Source organism: Ovis aries, chromosome 4 (genome assembly GCF_016772045.2).
Source record: "Ovis aries strain OAR_USU_Benz2616 breed Rambouillet chromosome 4, ARS-UI_Ramb_v3.0, whole genome shotgun sequence".
Lineage (NCBI taxonomy): Eukaryota > Metazoa > Chordata > Mammalia > Artiodactyla > Bovidae > Ovis > Ovis aries.
Window position 1 is genome coordinate 24,659,969 of NC_056057.1, and position 21,819 is coordinate 24,681,787.

General features: G+C 36.8%; 2 protein-coding genes across 9 annotated transcripts in view; both read right to left on the reverse strand.

Annotated features, from left to right (window-relative positions):
* The window catches only part of DGKB (diacylglycerol kinase beta), a 1,339,752-nt gene extending 1,323,125 nt beyond the window's left edge, over positions 1-16,627 (reverse strand). Inside the window, exon 1 of one of the 2 annotated variants that reach the window (XM_060414944.1) lies at positions 16,399-16,627. The gene's annotated coding sequence lies outside the window, so the exon portion shown is untranslated. The remainder of the gene's footprint in view (positions 1-16,398) is intronic. The other variant, XM_060414942.1, reaches the window with a different exon arrangement.
* The window catches only part of AGMO (alkylglycerol monooxygenase), a 504,195-nt gene that overhangs the window by 230,155 nt on the left and 252,221 nt on the right, over positions 1-21,819 (reverse strand). The window lies entirely within an intron of this gene.

The window sequence follows — 21,819 nt, forward strand, 5'->3', positions numbered from 1 at the left end:
TAAAATTGGAGAGAATTTATTTCCTAAATGATTAGATTTTCTAGGTAGTTCAACATTCTTGTTTTCCTTGTCTTTATTGGGAAATGAACTAACAGCCATTATCAAATGAGATGATAGATGTCACACAGTGTTATATGTGTCCTATTAAGTGAATTGATATAAATGAGCTTGAAAAAACAATCTCCAAACCAGAACAGCAAGAAAAGCACAAGCTTTCCCTTTCTGATCAAAGAAATCAAATCTTAAAAACTGACTGTGTTTAACATCATTGCCAAATATGTTATATTTGGGTTGTAGAGCAAATTTTGTTAGTCTTTAAAAACACAAAGTTTAAATGTTGTGTGACTTACATTTTTTAACATGAAGCTAAATGTTATAGCAAATTGTCCGAAATAGCTCTGCTAGGAAATTCTTGCTCCAGATCCACTCATTCCATTTCATTTAAGCCCCTATTCTGGCAGAAAATGGAGATCCTCCAGGGAAGATTCTTTGTACAATATACTGTTCTTTTTTCTGAAATTCAAAAGCTCTAAAATACAACTGTTGTATCTGGTGTATGTGTGTATTTCTTATTTATCTGTTTACTTTTGCCATAGAATTTAACTAGAATTGACAGAAGACTTCATATTTTTCATTTAGACAAAAATTAGCTACAAAAAATATTGCTTGCTGGACTAAAGGGTGCTGCCACAGAACCCCTTGGGGTGTTCCGTAATAAATGGTATATGTGTGAAAGTTGGACTGTGAAGAAAGCTGAGCGCCGAAGAATTGATGCTTTAGAACTGTGGTGTTGGAGAAGACTCTTGAGAGTCCCTTGGACTGCAAGGAGATACAACCAGTCCAGTCTAAAGGAGATCAGTCCTGGGTGTTCTTTGGAAGGACTGATGCTAAAGCTGAAACTCCAGTACTTTGGCCACCTCATGTGAAGAGTTGACTCATTGGAAAAGTCTCTGATGCTGGGAGGGATTGGGGGCAGGAGAAGGGGATGACAGAGGATGAGATGGCTGGATGGCATCACTGACTCGATGGGAGTTCACTGAGTGAACTCCGGGAGTTGGTGATGGACAGGGAGGCCTGGTGTGCTGCGATTCACGGGGTCGCAAAGAGTCGTACACGACTGAGTGACTGAACTGAACTGAACTGGACTGTACCTATTAAAAGCTCTAAAATATACCGGATTACAAAGACATAATGCATTAAGTTTCCAAGAGGGGTATGTGGCAATGGGGAGGATCCGTTGTTGACAAATGTTTATGCAAACATCATCACCTCCAAGCAAGAACAGAAATGTCCAAAATTAACTAAGAATAGAGCTCTAAAGACAATGGCATGATATAAAGAAAGGACTTTTGTCTCTACAGTTTGCATTTGTCAATAAGACAACTTGCTTAAAGTTTTGCATTTAACAGTGTGAGATAAATATATTTCTAAAAGACATACATCACTGCTATATTTAGAGGATATCTACTCAATAAAAACCATCTTCGGTAGAAAATAGACAAACAATACCTGAGATTTAGTTTCAGTACTTTTTTTTTTTAACTTGAACTCAGGGAGATTCCAAAAATATGGGTAGACTAGTTATTATTCTCCATAGGGTGCTAAGCTGGCTATTTTTCTCTACTTTAAACTTTCATACCAGACCCTCTCTTTAGAACTGAGAATCTTGGGCTATGACAATGGAAAACTACTATATATCTTTTCCCTACAGTGTTTTCTAGAGTAAAAAAGTTATTTAAAATGGAAATAAACTAAACAAAATAACTTAGACCTTTTTTTAAAAAAATGTAATTACTACAGGAAGCTTTATTTCCTTGTTACATAGAAACTATAAGATTAGGAATGAACACGAGATACCAAATTACACATTATCAAATACCAATTGAAATATCAAACACACTTTATGAATCTTAATGGAAAATTGGCAGATACTTGTCATATCAATGAAGATAGACCAATAAAGGATGAATAGAATAAAAGCACAAGTTATCAAGACTGGTAAGTTCTGAGTTAAATATATTAACTTTTTTCTGTATAAAGAAAATAGTAGGCTATATATACACAACTTTGAAAATCAACTTGTGTTACTAAAACAACAACAGATAGCAATTGAGCATATCTAGTGCTTAAATAAATAATTCATACTTCAAGAACAGTGCAATCTTTAGAATAATAATTCTTTTAAATTTCCAATATAAAAAGACAATAAGCAAATATATTAGTAATGAATAATCTTGCTTTTGACAGTATAGTTAAGAGCAGGACAAAGTTATTAAATTATCTCCACAAAGAGATACATGCAATTTACCTTGAGAAAATGTTCCAAGTCATAAATGAATAACTTCTGAATGGATATTGGGAGCATTAAGGTAAGTGAAATAAGTCAGACAGAGGAAGACAAATACTGTATGATTGCACTTATATGTGGAATCTAAAAAAATAAACTCATAAAAACAGAGCAGATTGGTGGTTGCCACATGAGTGGGGGTTGGGGAGAAGAAGTGAAGGAGGTTAAAGATATACACTTTCAGACAAAAGATAAATAAATTCTGGGGATCTAACATCCAGTAATGATGACTACAGTTAACAGTGCTGTATAGTATACTTGAACGTTATTAAGAGAGTAGATCTTAAAATTTCTTACTGTAAAAAAAGATAACTCTGTGAAGTAATGGATGTGCTAGCTAACCTAATGATTATGGTAATCATTTCATATATATGTTGTACATCTTAAAATTGCCCAATGTTATATGTAAACTATATCACAATAAAGCTGGAAAAAATCTTTGGCTCAAAAAAAGAAGCAAGTTAATTCTGACCAAGTTTTTGTTTATATATTTGTATTGTCTTTTTAAAAATCATTTGATGTGAAAGAACTGGGGCTTCCCTGGTGGCTCAGTGGTAAAGCATTCATCCGCAATGCAGGAGACCTGCCTGAGTCAGGAAGATCCCCTGGAGGAGGAAATGGCTACCTACTCCAGTATTCTTGCCTGGGAAATCCGATGGACAGAGGAGCCTGGAGAGCTACAGTCCATGGGGTCACAAGAGTCAGACATGAATGAGTGACTAAACAAACAGCATAAAAGAATGAGAGGAAAGCAGACTGGGAAAAAATAACCATCACAAGAAAAATCCCATTATCTTCCTTTTAAAGGGTTACGAGAAAAACTGCAAGGAAATACAGTGTATACAATATAAATATTTAATATGGAGATGGTAGGAGGGATGTTGTCAAACTATACTGATCTTTCCAGTTTTATTTTAAAATACTTGTTTTTCTTCATGGTTTCTTTCTTTAAACAATCAATATATCTCTGATTTTATGCTACAGAAACATACTGAAATATTTGGTAGGATATTGAAATACTTCCAATCTTTTATAATATTTAGATAAAAAATAACTTAGATATTCACAGATCATTCAGGATAGGCCTATGCTACTGAACCGTTATGATGTTCTGTTATGAGGTACTATTATAATGCTATTTGTTGTTGTTGTTTTTGTTCAGTCATCCAGTCACGTATGACTGTTTTGTAACCCCATGGATTGGAATTTTCCAGGCAAGAATACTGGAGTGGGTTGCCATTTCTTTTCTCCAGGGGATGTTCCTGACCCAGGGATCGAACCTGTGTCTCCTGCACTGCAGGCAGATTCTTTTTTGCTGAGTGAGCCACTAGGGAAGCTTCATGATGTTATATTTATTTAAAATGGTAGTTATTTTCAAAACAGATATGAGATGTTTTCAAAAACTTTTTTTAACTATCTTTAAGTTCATTTAACCACAGACAACAGCCTAAAAGTGAATATTTATTGATAAAGGCAAAAAGAAAGAATCAACATGGATTGTTTTTAGACTTTGAGAAGGCTTGATTAAAATGGAATCGATCTTTGAAAAAAAAAATGGGAAAAGTGGTTATTTACATAAGAGAAAATATCACCAAGACATTGAGTGCTAGGCACAAGCATTTAGAGTAGTTTGATGGGAAAACTTCAAATTATATTTACTTTCATCTTTCTCCCTATGTCCCAAATACATAGAGAAAGTATAGGATTTTCTTTTTTTTGGGGGGAAAGACTAATTTAGGCCAATGCTTCTGTCAGATAATTATGCTTACCACCTTGCAGCAGTAACTTGGCACTAAGCTACCGCCATCAGCCTTCTGCTCTGGGAAAGTCAATATCAAGGGAATGAGAATAGAAGCAAAGCCACAGCCTGGGCAATAATATTTCCAAAAGAAACATCTAGAAAAGGAAAAATAACAGAGACAGTAAAAAGTGTAGTGGTTGCCAGGGATTAGGGAGGAAGGGATGGATAAATCTGGCACAGAGAATATTTCGAGCAATGAAGATACTCTGGATGGTACTATAAAAATGGATACATGACATGTGTCCAAACTTATAGAATGTATAACATCAAGTGAAAAGTGAAAGAAGTGTTAGTTGCTCAGTTGTGTCTGACTCTTTGTGATCCCATGGACTGTAGACTGCCAGGCTTCTCTGTCCATGGGATTCTTCAGGCAAGAATACTGGAGTGGGTTGCCATTTCTTCCTCCAAGGGATTTTTCCTGACCCAAGGATTGAACCTGGGTCTCTTGCACTGCAGGCAGATTTTTAGCATCTGAGCCACCAGGGAAGCCAACATGAAGACTGGGCCCTAATGTAAACTATGAACTTCAGGTGATTTTGATGTGTCAACATGGGTTTATCAACTGTAACAAATGGACCACTCTGCTGGGAATGTTGATAATGGGGAGGCTTATGCAAGTGTGAAGAAAGAAGGTGTATGGGAAATCTCTATACTTCTTAATTTTGCTGTTAACACAAAACTGCTCTTAAAAGATGAAGTTCCTTAATTTTTTAAAAAATCACTCTTGAGAAATATGGATATAGTTGATATTGTTGGTCTTGTGCTGAGATGTTTGAATTTTACATCCGAACCAAACTGCATTTTAAATTAGAAATGACACTTTTATTGTGAAGGTTAGAAGTAAATAAATATCAATTTTATCTAATATATCAGTATACTTTCAGATATATATAGTTATAAATATTAACAAGTATACAGTTGATATTTATATATAAAATTTAATAAGTAATTTTATCTATAATAGCTTAATAAATGAAGTATAAAGGCATCTCAGATTAAAATTTGCTATAAAAAGCTTATAAAATAGTTTGTTTAACTTCCTCCACAAAGTTCATAGCTGAACTGATACAACAGAGAGTAAACCATCCCACAAACACACACATACAATCATATGTATGGACACACAAGCAAATGACAGCGCTTTAATTCATCCAGACTTTAAAATATATTTAGGAAAACATTGTTAAAATAGAAAAAATAACAACTCGAGACACCAAAGCAAATACCATGTAAGAAGCAAAATGCTTAAATTGAAAATAGAGTCCAACTCAGTTTACTTCAGTTCCCATCTCACTTTCAACTAGACAACTTATATTCATCCAATTCTTTCTTTGATTCTCATTGTTTCACTAATTTGTTACTATTTTTTGTTCATAAGCTTTATCATTTCTGAACCATAAGATAATTGAATGACAATTTGTGTCTGTCCTCTTTAATGATAAAAAATAAACCAAAAGAATAGAAACTTAAAAGAATGAATGTTTACTGTAGGTTAAATTTTATAAAGCAGAAGAAATAAAATAGTCTCATGAGAAGCTGTACAAATTAAAATGTTGAAAGCAAGTGTTTAACTTGGATATTACTGTTTCTTAGGGAAAAATGTAAAATTTAATTCATAGTGTTCTCAAAATGCAAATTCTATTCAATAATTTTTTTTAAGGCTCTTTGGGAAAATGGTAAAAACTTAGTTACCTTCTGCCACTAGATGGAGCCCGGGCATCTATATGGCAAAATTCTCACCAAGTTTGCATTTGGCTATATTTGATCACTTAGAACCTGACAACAGAGCAGTTTAATATGAATGGGGGGAAGAGGAAATGGGTGTTTTTAGACCGTAGTATGTAGGCAAAATGTAAATTAAGTCTAATTTTATATTACTTTGTCTCTTTAGAGTCCCTTTTCCTGAATATATATTCTCCAGCACACAAAATCCACAGACCTCTTGTGTGCCTGCCTCTCAACATTCTATTTATTCTGCAAAGGCATCTCTAGAGCTATCAACAATACTTTAAATGTTATTCTAACTCCATTTTTCTGCTTTTTTCTCTGAACCTGTTAATCACGTGAAACACTTGTTCTTGATCTTGGTCATATAATATCTCTTACATGTGGTTATAATGATTTCACTTAAAGAAGTGTCTTTCTCTCTTGTGAGAAGATGACAAAATTTTAGGATCACCTCTTTAGAATGGATATCAACTTCAAAAATGCAAATAGCCTACTTGAGACAAAGGGACATTGTCCATTTTTGTGGATTGTGTTTTAGGCCTCTGGGAAGTAAGATAATCACAGAAGGGTTTCTCTGTGCAAAAGGTATGGTGAAGAAGAAAAAACAAAACAAAACAGAGTTTGGGTGCATCCTGCCTTCAATAATTACGCTTGTCAGAATGCCAGGTATTACTTTGGAACAGACTCAAAAACTGTAGTCCCAGGACTAACATAGGAAAGATTTTGTGGACTGCCAGAGAGGTTGCAACTTTCCAGAGAATAAAATTGGCTTTTGTTGTCGCCATGCAAATTATTTCTATTCTTTTTGATCAATCCAGAAAGTTCACAATGTTTATATCTAGTATTTGTAATTTTGCTGAGGCAATGGATTAAACCCCCTGTTGTGTTATGAAACCCTTGTACAGGAATGAATCTCTTGGCTTAAGAGTAGGTCTAGTTAACAGCCTAGAACACACATAGCAACTCAGCTCTGTTCTCAACTTACTGTGTATGGAAAAATGTTTTTTGACTTTCCTGACAAAGGTCACCTAAATGATATTTTGTGTTTCATATCTGTAATTATAAGAAAGGATGCTAAAAATGAAAAATGCCCGAGGCAAGGGTTCAGAGAAGAAGGGGAAACCAGTGTTGGAGGAGATAGCACCATGGGAAATGGAGACTATATCAGCCACTAAGAAGAGGACCTGAACCTGGATTCCAGAAAGAAAAGAAGCAAGTGTGGGGATGAGTAGACTGAGTCCCAGGCTTCTTCCTGGAGCCTCACTTGCTCACAAGGAAAGATCATTTGTTCAGCACCTACAACGTGTCAACCACTGAGTTAAGGAGGCTGCATATCAATTAATGTGTCTCAGTTATGAAACTTAGGGGTTCAATGGGAAAAAAAAAGATTAGAAGAGAGACAACTATAGTACAGAGAAAGAGAAAAATATAAATTACAGTGGGAGACTACAGGAATGATATCTACCTTTGGGGTATGTATAGTGAATAGTTTGGAAGTAAAAGTGAGAGACGAGAGGCTTCCACAAAATAATGATAAGCGTATTTCTTAAGCTATAGGCAAATTAAGAAGAGAGAATTGTCATTGAAGAGCAAGGGAAGGGGACGTTCCCTATTTCCCCCATGAGTAGCCTGTACTCAGGCTAAAGTAAACTATGAAAACTGCTTTCCTTCCAAGAGGAAGACACCAGCATAGCAACTGAAAGAAAAATCTGGCGTAGGAGAAACTAATCAAAAAGGATCTTACTACACTACCCCTGACATCTACAGTCTCTGAGGGTTTTAGAGAGGCAAAGGAAATTTACTATGTCTTTATTTCAAAGTAGACCATCAATATTTCTTTTAAAGCTAAGTTTTAGAGTGATTTGTTTCCCAGGAGGCACTAGAGATATGAGTTTGATCCCTGGGTTGGGAAGATCCCCTGAAGAAAAAAATGGCAACCCACTCCAGGATTCTTGCCTGGAGAATCCCATGGACAGAGGAGCCTGGTGGGCTACAGTCCATGGGGTCACAGAGAGTTGGGCATAACTGAGCACACACAGATCCTCCCTTTGAGAGGTTAAGTCATATATCACACTGCTCTTCTGCTCAAAAATGTCCAATAGTTTGCCACGTATCCTTACGCTAGCCAGCAGGTCCTGGTGAACTCTGTTCCCAGGTTACTTATTTGATGCATCTTCTACTCCTCTCTTCTTCCACCAGTCCTTTCCACCACATTGCTCTTCTAGCTCTTCTTTGATTACACCAATCATTCTCCTACAACAGGGCTTAGAATCATCCTTTTCTCTCTGCCTGGATTCCTGCTCCCTAAAATAACTGTATGGTCTGTACCTCCTTCAGGTATTTGCTGAGAGTTTTCTGGAACACTTCATCTCTTGCTGTCCTTTTTCCCCCAGCTGCCTCTTCACTTCTCTTGTTTTGCTATTCCTCATACCACTATGTAACACACTATATATTTTATAACCCTATTTCTATAGTCTTTCTTTACCTACTAAAATGGAAGCCCCTTGAGGGCACTGATTTTTTGTATTTTTTTTTTTTTTACATATCTTTAGAACCTAAGGAAATTCCTGGCACATAGTATTCCCACTAAGATTTTTTTCAATGAATTAAATTACAGCTAATAAGAACTAGTTATTAAAAATCTCAGAAATATAAGAAGAGTAGTGATGAGGACTTCCAGTTAAAGTTTGATAGTGCACAGGTAGAAAATTTCCACAGCTAACCAGAAGTTCCTAAAAGGTATGATGGGACATTGACTATAATCAGCCATCCTGGGGCCAGGTAAACAATGAATACTTGCTTAATGGAAAAATATTTGTTTCTGAAATGAATATGACAAAACAAATATATGTTTACTTTCAGAGAAGAATAATCTAGCAGCTAGCTGAGACCATTTTTATATAGTTACCATTTATTGACACTCTAGTCATCACTATTATCTGTTTTGGGGTCTTCCCAGGTGGCTCAGTGGTAAAGATCCCCCTACAATGCAGGAGTTGCAAGAGATGCAGGATCGACCTCTGGGTAGGGAGGATCCCCTGGAGGAGGGCATGGCAACCCAACTCCAGTATTCTTGCCTGGAGAATCCCATGGACAGAGGAGCCTGGTGGACTACAGTCCATGGGGTCACAAAAAGTTATACACGACTGAAGCGACTTAGCATGTTTGCACACAGTTTATCTGTTTTAGATAATATGTTCTCTTCACTATCTTATTAATCCTCTCAAAACCAGTGTCCCCACCTCCCCATTTTACAGAAAAGGGAAGAGTGATTATGGATAGGAAGTGGCAGCTTTGGATTCAAATCCACCTCTGGCAGTTAGGATGTTATCTGTTGCAGAAGCATAAGGGGGATTCATTTCCATGAATGCATTCTCCTAGTTGAGTTTGGTAGAGAGTGAAGATGCAGCTTACTAAAGTTAATGGAGTATGAACCTTGTAGTTAATGTCAGAGGCTGAAAATAAAACAGGACGTATATCTTGTGCTTAAGTGGTTTACGAACTGGTGGAGAGGGAATATTACAATATATGGAATTACACAGCACTATTTATTTTTGCTACATTAAATTTAATGACAAATTATAGAACTTCTTAACTGTTTTTGAGTCTATTTTAAACATCGTATTCTTTTTACTGTAATCACAATGATAAACTGTATTATTTTACAGTGTTATAAAACTAAAACATCCATCTGCCAACGTACTTAGAAATAGTCTAAGAAAACAGAACCTCAGGCTCACAGCTTAATTGTGCTTCACTTAGAACCACTGGTAAAAGTTAACTTTCTTTTGAGGAAGGAGAAAAATAATAGGAGCAATGGTCCTGGTTTCACAAAGGGACTTTTGGTACCCACTGAATTTCAACCCTAACAATAAGCCTCACTGAACCCCTCCTCTTCTGTTAATGTCAATACTCAAAAGAAACTAGTGACTCTGTAATACAATCTGTATGTAAGACAAATAATTTTGACACTCATTTATGTTGTAATTTCTATATTGTGTAACTTCTAAATTAGGTCATAAAATGTATTACAGCTTCTCCTTTAACCTCTTAGATTGTTCACTCTGGGCAACCCAGAAGTCACATTTTAAAAACCTTTAGACAAACAAGATGAGTTTGACAAGGAGAAACTGAATTACAAAGTCCATGACCAGTTTTATCTATCGAGCCTTGGAAGTGAGATCTCTGGTCCTAATCAAGCCTTTAGATAACTTCAGCTTCACTCAACATATGACTGCTACTGCAGGAGAGATAGAGTCCAAGTAAGCACTGCCCAGCTATTCTTTTCCTGAATTCCTGGCCAACAGGCATGGTGAGAATACATATGATTATTATCGTTAAGTCAATAACGTTTAGGATAACTTGTTATGTGACCAAAATAACTATAACATAAGTGATATATCATATGGAATTTGTGAGGATAAAATGAAACACAAACCAGGAGGTTAATATAGTGACCAGCACACAGTAGGCACTTTGAAAGATTGTGATAGGTGCTATTATACTTCTGTGTTTTGAGGGGATGGTGCTTAAAAACAGAAAAAGAAAAAAAAGATAGAGGTCATGTCTCAGGACAGGCTGTGCTACCACACGGATTTCTGCAACTTACGGTTAAGACTAAGCACTTACTAAAACATATTGTCTCTTGTTAGGCAAGCTTGTGTTTTCAGCCCCCTGTTAAGAATGGTCATGTGATTAAGTCCTACCAATGAAACGGGAGCACAGGTCATATGAGCTGCCTCCACCATGGCCCAAAGCCCTCTGTGGACAATCTTCTCCTTTCCTTCCATTCTTCCTTCAGAATAGAGGGAAGCGAAACCAGAAGATGTAAGGAGCCTGGAGTCCTAAACGACCACATAGAAGACTATGCACCAAACAGACATCGGTCTCTTCACGAGCAAAAAATAGCCTTCTGTTGTGGCAATCTGCTGATTCTCAGAGCTTATCTGTTGCAGTAGGTAATGTGATATTAATACATAGCTTCACTGGACACCGGTATCTTCCTCCCTATAAGGACTCCCCTGTCTATCACTAAGTTTCCTCTGTGCCTGGCTGAGGCTTAATCATAGAAAGTCAACAATATATGAGGAAGTGAATGGATTTAGACTGTCAAAAGCAAGATCTAGCTCACCAGGAACTCTCAGTAAGTCACATCTTTAGGGACTGGATTTGGTGTACTTCACTTACATTTTTCTCTAACGTATTCTCTCATTATATCCTCTTTCTGAAATTTCAACTGACTTTTTCTTGCCTGCTTTAGGTCCAGCTTCTGACTCATTTTAACCTGGTATCTTGATTTTTCCACTCACTAGTTGTATGACTCTGGGCAAGTAAAAATATGAAACAAAGCCATTCTGTATAACTCCAAGAATAATTAATATAAAATTAGATGAACAAAATGTAGCCAAGGTCCCAAGAGAGTACCTAGTACTTAGTAGAGGCTTAACAAATAATTATTATTATTCAAAATAAAATAGCTTATCAAAATGACATATTTTTATTTATTACCAAAATGAAAACATTTTAGTTTTTTGATATATAATGATAGAACTGTATTTTCACATCTTAATTCTCTGGCAAATATTACAGAATAATATCAGTGTCTCACATTATGGTCTAAATTACATGATGCTTTCTGGGCATAGGGAAGATTAGTTCTGTATTCTTTTTTCCCTTGGAATCTCTTTGGCAATATCTCTGGAATCAATAGAAATTCTTGATGCACACTAGAAGGAAAAACTTATAGCCCAAACATACAACCAGAAAATTGAATTTATATTTTACCATAATATCTTGTACTAATGTGATGACACAGCTGACAAAATTTAACAAGCTTGCTGATATTTATTTCAGAGCACCACTTTGTAGCCTGAAATGGATACTTATCCCAGCAGGTGTCAAGACTCAACAACAATCCACTTTCAAAGTTAAATGCAAATTACACACTGAAATTCTATAGAGAAAACAACTTTACTCCTTCCTCTCAAAAAACACCTTTTCTGCAATTTTCTCAAATGAGACAGCATTCAGCTGATACAGTGAATGAACTGGGGGAAAGATCCCTCTGGCTTAAAGGAACATCAAAGTCCATTTCATAAATGAGAAATAAAATGTAACTTCCTTTCAACAGAACACCTTGATGAGGATTCCTTTACCACATTAACAAGGGGTTTAGAAGCACATATTCTCTCTTTGAACTTGGTAGTAAGTTTCCATGTGTTTAGCATGTTGATGTGGCCCTGACAAGTGCTAACGTATACCCTTTGCGTTACTTGATACGCTCTGTTGAGATGCACTACGAATTGAAAAAAAGAGAAGAAAAAACAAAGTAACTGCCATGGTTCAAACGTTCACTTGTAAAGATAAGAACTACAGAAAACCATCCATATTTAAAGCATATTGATTGGGCAAATTATTTTACACTAATCTAGACATCACAATCAATAGTTAAAAATATTATAGCAGTTAAGTATTAGGAAAAGTGGTTAAAGTAATTCTAGTATGTCATTTTACAGTTATTTGGGGGGCAGAAATTCTAAATTGCAACTCTATTTATTCCTTAAATATCTCTTCTTCCAGTGATCTCAATAAATCAGCATATACTATGGACTCAATATTTTAAATATCCCATAAATTTTTTTGCTATCAATGATAAGTAAGCCCAAGTAAGTGCAACAGAAGGAAGCAAGTGAACAACAGAGAGAATTAATTTCCCACAGCACAAAGAAGATTCCTGGGAACAGTAATGCTCCAAGTAATATAAAGGGAAGTTTCATAAGCACCTTTATTTTCTCATTTTTTTTCATGTAAAGAGCTATGAATAAATAAACTACTTTAAAAGTGGCCAAGGAAAAGAAAAAGAAAGAAAATCTCACAAAGCAAATATCTAACTTGGAACATCATCTTGAAGCAATATATGGGAATGTAAAATTTCCCGTTAAGTTTCTGACAACAAAAACACACACAGTACAATCTGTTTACAGCCTTATTGACTAGTTTCAGGAATGTGTATGTGCTAGCTTGTATATTGACAAATACAGTTATTTTCTTTCAAACGGTAGTCTCTTTGGGTTTTTCAGAAAAAAAAATCTCTGCGTTCTATCCTCCTTTGGTGATATGAGACTGATTTAAAAGTAGGTGATTAGAAAATAGCAATCTGTTGTAACTTCAACTTTGCTTTCCCCTGGGGCAGTGGCTTATTCCTACATCATAATATCTGTTAGCTAATACCAAAGGCTTCACCCAACTTCAAAGCAGAGATATTAAAAGCTCACTTTCCACTACGAGCAGGTGTATTTTTATTAGCTTTCTCTTTCAAAATTGCTATGACTTCACTTGCAGATATCCCGCCAGCAGCCATTATTGAAAGCCTTACTATAATTGCTAAGTTACATGCACCGTCTGAAGCACAAAACCAATGTCACTTGCAGCCCTCTAACAATTGACTGAAACCAAGTGTTACATCATTAAAGCTGAATTACAACACACCCATGGCGTGTTTTCCATGTGTGCTATTTTAAACAATAGTAGAGAAAAACCTGGCTATAAATTCACAGATCCCCAATTTGTTCAGATTCATGAACAATAAGAGCTGTCCTAGCCTTTTCTGGCTCTATTTTAGTCAGAAATGTCATGCACCAAAATTAAATGTCTGTTTGGATTTTATTGGAGATGGAAATGCTAGCTTTATGTTGTAAATTTAAACAACCTGCCACAAAGGGACCCTCACATTTGTATCGCTTGGACGTGGGAAGGCATATTCATCTCTAATTGCTGAGGGTAACACAAATAAACTAATGTAAAGTGTTCACTTTCTCAACGGGTGCTGTGTAGAATAAATCAAATGAAGTGATGATGGCATGGGTTTTCAGTGGGTTCTGATTGGATTTCTTTTGTTTGATAGAGTTGGATGTGGAATCAATGTATTCAGTTGTTGCTAATGAGTAGGGGGTTTTTGGAAATTCATAAAAATTCAGTAAGACATTCATTAGTGTTGGTAAAAAGAAATAATTAGCTGCATACTTGTATAACCTTTTTTTTTATAATTAGGTTCAACTCATACCATCATTTGGTGATCTAAGTGGAAATATTTCTTCTGTCATAGTGGTACTCAAAGCTATTATAATTACTTTTTAGAAAGGTCGACAACTTTTTTATTTGGCTTCAGCGATTTTATGGTGCCTAGATTCCACCGGAAAATATTTAGTCACTCACTTACTTGGATAGAAATCCATCACCTGGAATAGAAATCATGGTTAACGTGCCAGCATCTTTGTGCAGACAGGCCTGAAAATATATACTAGGCAAGGCCACTGCCAAATGACTTGTGTCTGGCCAGGACTACCTTTCAAATGTTCTCTGCATACCAGTTACTGTTAAGATTTATTGTAGCATGTGTAGATAAATATACTTTAACTTTCATATCCATAACTTAGATAATACAGTAGCAGTCTACACTCTGCACGTTACCTGTCTTCAGTTTTACTGCAGTAGCCACTAGAATATTCAGATTTCTCACCAAAACTTAACAGTAGTCTTCATGTTACTTTAAATAGGTCACATTAAACCCAATGTAGGAATTTCATATATACTTATATGACTAATTCTTAAAGACTTTAGCATCTTAAATCACTATCATGAAAAAATATTTATATATTATCATAAGCAGATCTGCTCTAAAATACATGAAAGAACTGGGGCCCTGGAAAAATATATACTAATCTCAAAGCTAAGTGCTTTGTCAGGCAAAATGAACTACTTCTATACTCCTTACTATTTAAATCCTTGCATTCACGTGAAAAGTAAATAACCTCTATTCACATATAAACACAAATACATACACATTAAAAACTTGTATGGGCCATCACTTCTACCACATTCAATTTACATCACAAATTATGACAGCAAAAGAAATCCATCACACCTACCAAAAGAACAACAACAAAAACCCCCGCAAAACTATGCTCTCACCGCAAATATATGTCCACCCAGTTCTTTCCTTTATTTAGAAAACCTCAGTGCCAATTGAATCAAAGAAACCATACTATTTTGGGGTTTTTTGTTTTCCTTAAATTTGGCAGACACTGTTCATTACTATAAAATTGGTTGACTCAATATGGAAAAAAATATCCACCATTAACTTTCAGCATCCCCTCTTGTTATTCTTCATCTTGAATCCCAGAATTAATCTTACTGATTCATGTTTAAGGATCGCTGTTGAATAAAAGATATTTTATGAAGCTATCTGCTCTGAGTTAATGATTTGGGGGAAATTTCTCATTTCAGTGCATGCCATATTAATCACATTCTTTAGATTCTAGGATCTGGGCTGTTATATTCATCTTCAAGTATTTGGATTCTGACCACTTCGTGTGCTTTGACAAACATTGAGAAAGTCACAGAGAAACTAAACTATGACTTACTTCCAATTTAGACATATCTACCAAGTTGTAGGTTGTAGTAGTTACATGATTAGAAAGGCAGTTATTAAGTAATTTCTTAGTAAGCCCTAAATATACTGCAGCAAATCAGGATGGTCTAGACTGTATTTGCATTTAGACTGTAATTTTCCGAAACCACATAAACAAAACCATTTTGACACCTGGTCCTTTGGAGTTCATGAACTTCAACATCTGAAAACATGTGCAGGATTGTCAAACATTCCAGTGCCCTCCCTGGGGGCAACCAAACATATGTATCCGTGTATATCACAATGTCATATGCCATCAAGTTTTCTTCAGAGAAAGTAACTGGGCCCTTTTATCGTGGCAGCAAAATGTCCCAGCTCTGAGCCTGTGAGATAAGCAGCAAACGCTCTTCAGGAGAGAAGAGCAAAGGGCAACCATGGGCTTTCTAAAGTTGGAGTCAAGTATACCCACTGTCTCTGTTTTCTTTCATTCGAAACCCATACACAGTACTGAATATTAAAGGCAGAAGTATTCAAGAGGGAAGACCTTAAGCCAAAAGTCACATTCCAGTAACAGAACATATTTTCTAATTATATAGAATTTACATTCTCAATCATTCTGGCAGAAGGATAGGACAAATTAAAAAGGGGAGACAGTGGAGAAGGAAATGGCAACCCAATACAGTATTCTTGCCTGGGAAATCCCGCGGACGTCCTGGTAGGCTATGGTCCATGGGGTCGCATAGAGTCAGACATGACTGAGGGATTAAACAATAACAAGGGCAGTTCTAACCAATAAATGAGAGCAAAGTTGTGAGGAATTGGGAGTTGGGGCTAAAACAAAAATCTTGCTGTTTACAGATGTGACTGTCTATTTAGAAAAACCAAAATAAACTATAGGTGGATATTAAAAGAAAAATAAATATAAGGTGGGGGAGACAGGCAATGAGAGGAGCCATTACCCATAAAACAAGAATGTGTCCCCTCACTTACCAAGCTAAAGGGGACAATAACATCCTCCCCGCTGCTCACGTCTACATGTCAGAGATCTTCCAAACTGAGCAAAGGATTTTGGAAAAGGGAACAGATGGAAAGACTGATTAAATACACCCTTACCTGCAAGACAGGCAGCCTCTCCCCAGAGAAGAGCTCTCTGTAATTCTGCCAGGGGATATGGAGGGTCAGGTGCAACCCACCTGCTCACCCTGCACATCTTAAAGCTCGCTAGCAACATGTTCACAAAATGCAGTCACTGCAGCCACCGGCCGCCGTAGCACTCAGGGGTGAAATCTCTTTAGCAGTCTTTCGTCCACCTGTCTCTCAGTGCACTGCCTGGCTGTGTTGTGTCAGCTGTTTTTGACATTTACCAGATTGCTGGCCCTTTTGACCATGGGCAGATAAATTAAGGCACCTGGGCTCTACCTTCCCAACTTTGAGCAGCACAAGGAAGCCGCTCTCCAGTGAATTCTTAGCTCCAGCAATTAACTGAAGAAAGCGATTAAAGGCTCCCAGGCAGACATAATAGAGGATCTGGGGTTTAAATTAAGAAGATTCCCTGGAAAAGGGAATGGCTACCCACTCCAGTATTCTTGCCTGGAAAATCCCATGGACAGAAGAGCTTGGTGGGCTACAGGCCATGGGGTCACAAAGAGTATGCATGACTGAAGCAACTAATACTTTTAGCCTTCAGCCTTAGGATGCTAGAGGGAGTATGTTCTGAAAATTTAGTCTCTGGTGAAGAGGACCGTTTCGCAAGTACTTTAGAAACACTTTTCTGTACGTAATTAGGGGGATTTTATTTTTGCTTTTTCTATGATCTAGAGACAGTTTGAAACATTGATTTCATCTTTTTTCCTCTTCATGACACTATTTTTCATTTTTTTTTGTTGTTGTTGCAGACAAATTCACATAAGGTAAAATGAATCACTTTGACGGTGTACAATTCAGACAACTTTAGTCGGGTAACCACCACCCCTGTCAAGTTTCAAAATATTTTCACCACTCCCTAATAAAGGTAAAATTTCACATATTTACTTGATAGGCAATATTTAAAACTTAATTTATTGGTAACTATACATAAAAACAATATAATTTCACCTTAACCATTCAAATTATCATTACCCAAATATTTTGCTGCTGTATCTCTGCTTTCATATTTGCTGGCTGTACAACTCTGTGAAGCTCTGACCTCTGATTATCTTTATCTACTTTGAAGATCAGCACCTGACAAATAGCTCAGTTGGTAAAGAATCCACCTGCAATGCAGAAGACCTGGGTTCGATCCCTGGATTGGGAAGATCCCCTGGAGAAGGGAAAGGCTACCCACTCCAGTATTCTGGCCTAGAGAATTCCACGGACTTTATATTTTCATGGAGTCACAAAGAGCTGGACACAACTGAGAGACTTCCACTTTCATGAGATTGATGTACTGCCTACTGCACTAAAGAGGCAGATGAAGATGCACCTTTAAAACTTCCATGGGTGTACCTCCACAAGCCTCCTCCCTCCCTCCCTGCAGTCTCTACTCAGAAACCATACTTTTTATGCACCCTAAAAAGTAAACTAACATAAATGTATTTTGTGGATTATAAATGAGTAAAACATATAAAGGGATGAAGGAAAGTATATTTCAAAAAAGGGTAGATTTCATGAGCACCTACTCTGAATCTTTCATTTAAAACGCAGTGTAGGGACTTCCCTGCTGGTCCAGTGGCTAAGACTCTGAGTTCCCAATACAGAGGACCCAGGTTCAATCCCCAGTCTGGGGACTAGCTACCACATGCCACAACTTAGAGTTCCAATCCTGCGACTAAAAAAAGAGACTGCATGCTACAACTAAAGATCCCACATGCTGCAATGGAGATCACAGATATTGCATGCTGCGACTAAAACCTAGTGCATTCAAATAAATAGTTTAAAAGACCGAAAAATACACAAATAATATAAAAATGTAGTATACAAAACGAATCACCTTCACCAAATCATATTGCCTGCAAGTATTTGCATTTGTTAGATCTTAACCCCACTCCAGTACTCTTCTGGAAAATCCTATGGACAGAGGAGCCTGGAAGGCTGCAGTCCATGGAGTTACCGAGGGTTGGACACAACTGAGTGGCTTCACTTTCACTTTTCACTTTCATGCATTGGAGAGAAATGGCAACCCACTCCAGTGTTCTTGCCTGGAGAATCCCAGGGACGGGGGAGCCTGGTGGGTGCCGTCTACGGGGTCACACAGAGTCGGGCATGACTGAAGTGACTTAGCAGCAGCAGCAGCAACACAGATCAATGTTTGGCATAAAAGGCTGAATTTGAGCTTCATACAGAAATGCTGCTGCTGCTGTTGCCAAGTTGCTTCAGTCGTGTCCAACCCTGTGTGACCCCATGGACTGCATGCAGCCTACCAGGCTCCTCTATCCATGGGATTCTTCAGGTAAGAACACTGGAGTGGGTTGCCATTTTCTTCTCCAATGCATGAAAGTGAAAAGTGAAAGTGAAGTCGCTCAGTTGTGTCTGACTCTTAGCAACCCCATGGACTGCAGCCTACCAGGCTCCTCTGTCCATGGGATTTTCTAGGCAAGAGTACTGGAGGGGGTTGCCATTGCCTTCTCTGCACACAGAAATGAAGAACTGGCAATAATACCAACTTGTAATTTTATCTCTTCTCTCATATACAAATTGGTTAGAATGCTAACTTGTGGTTCTAAAACAAACCAAACATTTGTTTTGGTTAGGAATAATCATTATATAACTTAATTAGATTTACATGTATTCAAATAACATAATATGAGATTGTTTTATGTCTGCATTTTTGTAGTTAGAATAATATAAGAAACCTAATTTGCCTCTCTAACTCATCAGTTCCCATGGATCTTTAAATAGCTATCTCCTAAATTTACATCTCCAGCTTAGACAACTCCTATTATTTCCAAACTTATGCTTCTCCAGTTAGATACATATTAGGCAATTAAATATGTATCTGAAATTCAATGGAGAAACCAGGAAGCAGTACATAAAATTTAATATCAATAGCTTTTAGAAGGCATTGAAATCCGTGAGACTGGGTAAAATGCCCTGGGTCACAAGCAGAAAACACAGAGTAAAGCTTAGCACACTGAGCCTGAGACCCTATGAAAAAAGATGGTCAGAACAAAGTCAGTTCTTGCAGCTGAAAAGGAAGGGCTAGTAGGGCAGGAATACAACACACAGGGGGGCATTGCTGTGGAAATCTGAGCAATAAAACTCACAAAGGGACCTTGCTGTGGAAATCTGAGCAAAAGGAAAGAGGAAAAGGTCAAAGTTGTTTCCCCAAAATTAAACTGAAGTAAATTCATGAATGTCTTCCAAAGCCTTTCCCACCTAAGGAGGGTTAACTTGTTTTTAAAATCCAGTGTTAATGACTTTACTGATAACCTCCCACTACCATCTTCCATCATCACCCACCACTTCTGCCATTAGTTAGACCAGAGTTCATATCATGACCTCCCAAGGTTTCAGCAGATTCATCAATAAAATTTCTCAGAATAGGAATATTTGTAGGAGGTCAAGGGATTTGAGCTTACTGTTCTGATCAGACTTTTAAAAAATATCTTATTTCATTAATGTATATATTTATAAAGGAATTATCATATATGTGTAAATAGTCTCATCAACACAGTCATTATTCTTCTTTGGGAGACAGAATAATATAATATTATTATGTGGGAATATACTATAATAGCAAACACATAGATAGCAAAAAGGTTTGAATTCTACCATTATAACTTATAATCATATGGCTTGGAAAAAATTAACTAACTTTCTGGGTGTCATATTCCTCATCTGAAAAGTGTGGATAATAATATATACTAAATGATGCTATTCAAGTGTTGAAACTGTTAGTCACTCAGTTGTATCAGATTCTTTGCGACCCCAAGGACTGTAACCTGCCAGTCTCCTCTGTCCTTGGAATTCTCCAGGCAAAAATACTAGGGTGGGTACCCATTCCCTTCTCCAGGGGATCTTCCCAACTCAGGGATCGAACTCTGGTCTCCTGCATTGCAGGCAGATTCTTTACCATCTGAGTCACCAAGGAAGCCCAAATGATGCTGTGAGTAAATGAAAATGCATACTTAGAATGGAATAGACACTTGGTAAACATAAGTGGCTTTCATGCATGTTTTTTCATGTTTTGAATGCATGTTTTGCCTTTCTGGAATCTGAGATGTTACCTAATAATAATTATACACATGCAAATCTTTCAGAAATTTTATATTTTTCTATAGCAATTTATTAAAACCTAAATTATATTTAATATTGTTACACTCTAAGGAACCCCTTGCAATAGTGTATTAACATAATAGTATATGGTGTATTTCACAACTCTCCACTGTAAAATGATCAATTCTATTTATTACTATCTATCTTTTATACCTTTTTCTCTTAATATATTCAATATAAAATTGCCTGTCAATGAGCATTTGAAGATTCTAGTGGTTAAATCACCTTTATTTCATATATAAAATTTAAATATCAAATTACAATAACTATAGGCAATGTTGTATCAAATACTTAACTCATTTCCTAAGTTACATACCTCTAAGTCACCAGCATACCTCTAAGTCAGTGGTCCCCAATCTTTTCAGCACCAGGCATGGGTTTCATGGAAGACAGTTTTTCCATGAACTGAGGTGAAAGTGAAAGCGAAAGTTGCTCAGTAGTGTCCGATTCTTTAAGACCCCATGGATATACAGTCCATGAAATTCTCCAGGCCAGAATACTGGAGTGGGTAGCCATTCCCTTCTCCAGCGGATCTTCCCAACCCAGGGATCGAATCCTGGTCTCCAGCATTGAAGGTGGCTTCTTTACCAGCTGAGCCACCAGGAAGCCCTATGGACTGGGTTGAGGAATGATTTTCAGACGATTCAAACCCATTACCTTATTGTGCACTTTATTTCTATCGTTATTACATTAGCTCCACCTGAGACTATTAGGCATTAGTTCCTGGAAATTGGGGAACTGTGTTCTCAGTGATATGAAAAGTAAGGCAAAGAGCCCTGAATATTTGGTTTATAAGGTTTTTGTATAAATGGAGTTAAGGAAAGCACTAAGCGAATTTTTAGCAGGTCCAGGTTCACTTTTTGGCATTTAAGATATCTTATAATCTTTCAGGACTGGTTACTATCAAGGAAAAAAATATAACTCAAAAGATCAAATTATGAAAGTAACACACACACAAAACTACCATATACACAATGCCTTACCAATCCCCTTACGTCACCTCACTACTGTTGTTTTTGTATCTGTAGATGTTTGAAAATGACATGAGCTTTATAGTTTCCACTTACATTTTACTGTAATATTTACCACAAAATCTCTGCAAACCTGTCTATGATATTAGTGTTGGCCTTCCAAAACTGATTCTGAATCATGGAATGGTGAGGAGAGAGATCCATTTATCACTTGGTACTGAAATAGTGGATAAAATTTTCCCTCTGGTAGTATGTCTTTAAACATGGCTTAAACCATGAAATTTGTGCTCACTCTTGCACACATGTGAAT